General features: G+C 39.7%; 1 pseudogene; it reads left to right on the forward strand.

Moving 5' to 3' along the window:
* The first annotated feature begins 1,208 nt into the window (after window positions 1–1,208).
* Window positions 1,209–4,495, forward strand: LOC131649308 (putative disease resistance protein RGA4; annotated as a pseudogene).
* The last annotated feature ends 1,726 nt before the right edge of the window (window positions 4,496–6,221 follow it).

A 6,221-nucleotide genomic window follows, 5' to 3' on the forward strand; every position in this document is an offset into this window, starting at 1 on the left:
CATTTAATGTCAATAAATCTTTCCAACTCTTCCTCCAAGTTATCATCATTCCAAGTATTCCAACAATCCCCCACTTGAATTTAAAAAGGTGATTTTAGAAGTACGTTAAACGTTTCTAAGACTGTGCATAAGCAAAGGTGTCTACGACTTGAACCTTTGCGTAGCAAGTAAGATTCTGATTCAACAAGAGTGACACTATTGTCTTGAACTCTATCTCAGACATCAGACCCGCACACAACCTTTTCTTAAGGTGTATTCTTAATAGCCCGTGCTTTTAATGGCCCTGCACGTGTATCCCGGTTTAGTGAAGGCTCTAGGAATTCTGCCTCGAAATTCCATAGGAACCGGCCTCAGTTCCACAATCACATAGGTGAGTCTACCAAGAGTACTCCTGTAGCCTAGGTACTCCCTCATAAAGAGTGTAGATATCATTAAGAGTTTCTATTATCTCAACCTCTTATTACTTCAGGATTCATGCTTCTCATATTTACTCTAGCATGATCTCTACATATTGCTCACAACTTGTTATTACCCATTGAACCTATTTCTTGGGATCTCCAGTCATTTAGGTCGGGTTACCATCATGAGCAACTCAGTTATGTATAGGCATTAGTCCCATCTTCTTGGATGTATTGTAGACTTTCTCTCTAGCTAATCCTTTCGTCAAAGGATCTGCTAAGTTTTCATCAGTGCGTACATAATCCACTCTTACAGCTCCTTTAGAGATACAGTCTCTAACAGTGCTGTGCTTTCTTCTAATTTGACGTCTTTTACCATTATAATAACGGTTCTCGATTTTTGCAATAGCCGCGGTACTATCGCAGTGGATCAACACAGCTGGCATAGGTTTTTCCCAAAAGGGAATCTCAGATAGCAAGCATCTTAACCAACTTGCTTCTTCACTAGCTGTGGCTAGTGCTATCATCTCAGACTCCATGGTAGACTGAGCCAGGATGGTCTGTTTCTTTGATTTCCAAGATACAGCTCCCCCAGCTATACTAAATATATAGCCACTGGTAGCTTTAGAATCATCCGATAGGGTGTTCCAATCTGCATCACTGTATCCTTCTAGTACAGTAGGAAATTTCCTATAATGTAGGCCGAGATCCAAGGTCCTTTTAAGGTACCTCATGACTCGCTCAATAGCTTTCCAGTGCTCATTGCTTGGCCTACTCGTAAACCTGCATAACAATCCAACGACATATGCAATGTCAGGTCTAGTACAATCAGTGGCATATCTAAGACTGCCAATGATGCTTGCATATTCAGATTGTCTGACACTTTCTCCAGTGTTCTTAAACAGTTTCACACTTGGATCATATGGAGTGCATGCTGGCTTACAATCAAAGTATTTATATTTCTTTAAGATCTTCTCCACATAGTGAGATTGATCCAAAGAAATTCCTTGTTCGAATTTTGTGATCTTGATACCAAGAATGACACTCGCTTCTCCGAGATCTTTCATATCAAAATTGTTGCACAATAATGATTTCATAGCATTAACGGCATGAATGTTTGATCCAAATATGAGCAAATCGTCTACATATAGACATATGATAGTGCATATGCGACTCTCAGACTTATAATAAACGCATTTGTCACTTTCATTCACTTTGTATCCATTCGATATCATCAAGTTATCAAACTTTTCATGCCATTGCTTAGGAGCTTGTTTTAGTCCATACAGAGACTTATCTAACTTACAGACCTTGTTTTCTTGTCCATGGATCACAAAACCTTCAGGTTGTTCCATATAGATTTCTTCTTCTAAGTCACCGTTTAGAAAAGCTGTTTTTACATCCATTTGGTGTACTATCAGATTATAAATAGCAGCAATTGATATAAGTACCCTAATGGATGTAATTCTAGTGACTGGAGAATAAGTATCAAAGAAATCTACATTTTCTCTTTGTCTAAAACCCTTGGCTACAAGACGAGCCTTGTATTTATCAATAGTTCCATCAGGTTTTAGTTTCTTTTTCAAAACCCATTTACAACCAATTGGTTTGCATCCAGGAGGCAAGTCTACTAGGTGCCAGGTCTTGTTAGACTCAAGAGAATCTATCTCATCATTAATGGCTTCCTGCCATAAGTCTGCATCTAGCGATGACAGAGCTTCTTTAAGATTTATTGGATCTTCTTCTACATTATAGGCCGCATAGTCAGGCCCATAATCTTTAGAGACTCTTACTCGTTTACTTCGTCGAAGTTCTGTTTCTACCTTGTCGTTGCTTTCTGTGCTTCTTATCACAGGAATGTGACTCGATTGAGTGCCCCCACTATTTCTTAATTTGAAGGGAAATTTGTCTTCATAGAAATCAACATCATTCGATTCTATGATCACTTTTGCATTTAGGTTATAAAATCTATAAAAGCTTGGAGGACAAGTAACCTAGTCAAAATCTAGGTTAAGACTTGGTCTAAGGACACGTCACCAATTCGTATTAATTATTATTAAATATTAATTAATTTCTTATTTAATAGTATTTAATTTTTACCGAATTAATTAATTATTCAATGATAATTAATTTCTATTAATTCGGGTTCCAAAAAATTAATTCATGTAGACCGAGCCGAGCCGGCCGGCCGGCCAGACGGACGGCGGCGGCGGCGCGCGCGTCTTCTTGGCACATTGGTGTGTCCTCACTCCTTTATAAAATTGTAGGTGCCCTTGGGCCCAACAACCATTGTTAAAGTTAGAATATATATACACTACTAATATATGTGTTCCCTCCAATGTGGGACTTAAAATGAACCTTTTCAAATTCATCTCCATATTAGCTCTTACTTGTGTTCATTTATTGCTCATTTAATGTCAATAAATCTTTCCAACTCTTCCTCCAAGTTATCATCATTCCAAGTATTCCAACACTGTTTCCCAAAGATGAAAAAATAAACAAGAAGTTTCTGATTGATCTTTGGATGGCTAATGGTTTTATTTCATCCAATGCAATGCTAGAAGCTGAAGATATTGGCAATGAGGTGTGGAATGAGTTATACTGGAGATCATTTTTTCAAGATATTAAGATTAATAGTGCTGGCGAAATTGAAAACTTTAAAATGCACGATCTTGTTCATGATCTTGCTCAATCTGTTACAGAAGAGGTTAATTGTTGCATTACAGAACCAAACATATCTAAAAGAATTCGCCACCTCTCAACTTATGGTGAGAAATCATTTGTGGTAGTCAGTTCAATACAGTTGCATGGAATCAAAGCCTTGAGGACCTTTTTAATGCGTACATATGATTATTCACCACCTAAAGTACTAAAATGGTATTCTTTACGAGTACTTGACCTCCAACATATGAAAGAGTTGCCATCTTTGATTTGTCGTTTAAAATTTCTAAGATACTTGAATCTTTCTTATGGAGAATTCAAAACTCTTCCAGAATCCTTATGCAATTTACGCAATTTGCATATTTTAAAGTTAGATTATTGTAGAAGCCTCCAAAGGTTGCCTTATGGGTTGGTACAGATGAAAGCTCTACAACATTTATCTTTGAAGTATTGTGACTCACTATTAAGCTTGCCTCCATATATAAGGAAGTTGGTTTCCCTAAAAACTTTGACCCTTTATGTAGATGGTAAGAAAAGTGGATTTCTTTTGGCGGAACTAGGACAAAGGAACCTTATCGGAGACCTTCACGTTAAGCACTCGGAGAGAATTACAAGTGTGATGAATGCCAAAGAAGCCAATATGTCGAGAAAGCATGTGAAGCAGTTGCGATTGTCGTGGGAGAGAAATGAAGAGTCCCATTTACAAGAAAATGTTGAGGAGATTCTTGAAGTACTTCAACCTCAAACCCAACAACTAGAAAGTCTGACAGTGAGAGGATATGCAGGTGCCTATTTCCCACAATGGATGTCTAATTCCTCTCTAAATATTTTAACTAGTTTAGTGCTCATTGATTGCAAAAGATGTTTACACCTTCCAGACTTGGGGAAACTTCCTTCTCTAAAGAATCTAACAGTATCTAACATGAGTCATGTAAAATACCTATATGAAGAGTCGTGGAATGGTGGAGTTGCAGGAAGTTTCACAAAACTAGAAAAATTGGTACTAGAGCAGTTGCCGAACATGGTAAAGTTATCAAGGGAGGATAGAGATAACATGTTTCCGTGCCTTTCAATATTTGAAATTACCGAACGTGCTATACTGTTGGAATTGCCTTGCCTTCCATCTCTCACTGATTTGCTTGTACAAGGGAAAAGCAGCCAGCAGTTACTAAGTTCAATTCATAAAATCGGTAGTCTTAAAAAACTTAGTTTCAATAATCGTAAAGAATCTTGAAATTTGTGGCCTTTCCAAACTTGAGCAGCTCCCAGATGAAGTATTACATGGGTCTGCTTTTCAATATTTATCACTGGTAGGTTTGGGAAAGTTTACAAGAGAAATCGTAAGAGAGAGAAAGAGTGGCCAGCTAGCAAGGACAAAGAGGAGACAGCTAGCATATAGGACAAATTCTGTTAGGACCACTACTGAGCAGGGCTAGGTGTCAGGCTGTGAGTGGTTAGTAAATCCTAGGACTGCTAATAAATAGAATGATTGTTAAGAATATCAGTATGCACAGTTTTGGGTACTGAATCCTAGGAGAGAAAGGCCTCTCGAAGTGCCTCAGTCCTTTTTTTCCTTTTCTTTCTTTTGCTGCTATTTCAGTGCCTGCTGTACTACACTAGATCCCATATGAACTCTAGTGTGTTTTGCTGAATAATCACATATTCTATTTTCATCCATCTGTGTACTGTTATTTTATACTGTTAATACTAGATTGAACCTATCAATTTGGTATCTAGAGCCTTGGTTGCAGTAACACACTGAATGGTGGTTACACGACACATCATGGAGAACCGAGTTGATGCTATAGAACAGAGAATGGAAAACTTTGAAGGGACCATAGAACAGATCCGCCAGCTGGTGTTAGAGCAGCAGGCAAGGCCGCAGGTCACGGTGGAGCAAATCCGCCAGTTGATTTTGGAGCAACCACGGCGAAGGAGGAACGAGCGACCACGTAGGGGTGAGGGGTACGACGAGGAAGAAGAAGGGAGCGACCGGAGCTCCATATCACGAGAGTCACAGCCTCACCGTTATCACCATAGAGGTGAGGGTCGTCCACGACTCTTTGGAGGTCGTAGAAGATTGGAGATTCCTGTCTTCAAAGGGGAAGATGCGTATGGGTGGCTGGTAAAAGTGGAACGCTATTTCCAGTTGAATGAGGTGAGGGCGAAGGATAAGCTGGATGTAGCAATGCTGGCAATGGAAGAGAGAGCATTAAACTGGTACCAATGGTGGGAAGAACAAACACCATTGAGGACGTGGGATGAGTTTAAGACTGCTGTGATGCGCCGGTTCCAACCTGGATTGTTGCACAATCCTTTAGGACCATTGCTGAGTTTGAGGCAGAAGGGATCTGTAGGTGAGTACAGAGAGAAGTTTGAGATGATGGTGGCACCTTTGAGGAGGGAGGAGAGAATCATGCTGGACTCCATTTTTTTAAATGGACTCAAGGAAGAAATCCAGGCTGAGTTAAAGCTGTATGAAAGTCAGGATCTAGCTGATTTAATGGACAGGGCTTTGCTGATTGAGGAGAAAAATGAGGTGGTGACTAAGAAGGGAAGCTCATGGAAGGATAGAGGAGGAATTTTCAAACTTAAAGATCCAGCAGAGGTGGGAGGCTTTAAGAAAGAGAGTGAGAAAAGTCAAATGGGAGCGGGTGACAAAGGCAAAGGAAGGAGATTGGATCCTGCAGAATTGGAAGAAAGAAGCAAGAAGGGATTATGCTTCAAATGTGGGGACAAGTGGAATAGAGAGCATGTTTGCAAATTCAAGCATATGAGCTTGAAACTTTGTGAAGATAGTAGTGGAGAAGAGGATGGAAAAGAAGAACCGGGAGAAGCTCAAATGGTGGTGGCAAAAAGAGTAGAAGAGCTGCAAACCTTACAACTGTCAATACAAAGCAGGGATGGTTTCACATCAAACAAATCATTTAAAGTATGGGTGGAAGTGGAGGATAAGAGGCTGCTAACCCTAATTGACTCTGGGGCTACTAGCAATTTTATTGATTCAAAAATTGTTAGGGAATTGGTTTTGAAGGTGGCAGAGACTCCAACTTATGTGATTGAGGTGGGAAATGGAGAGAAAGTGAAGAACAAAGGAGTGTGTGAAGGGTTACAATTCACACTGCAAGGGGTGGAATTCAGCCAGCATTTCTTCATGATGGA

The sequence above is a fragment of the Vicia villosa genome, linkage group LG2 (assembly GCF_029867415.1).
Source record: "Vicia villosa cultivar HV-30 ecotype Madison, WI linkage group LG2, Vvil1.0, whole genome shotgun sequence".
Taxonomy (NCBI): domain Eukaryota; kingdom Viridiplantae; phylum Streptophyta; class Magnoliopsida; order Fabales; family Fabaceae; genus Vicia; species Vicia villosa.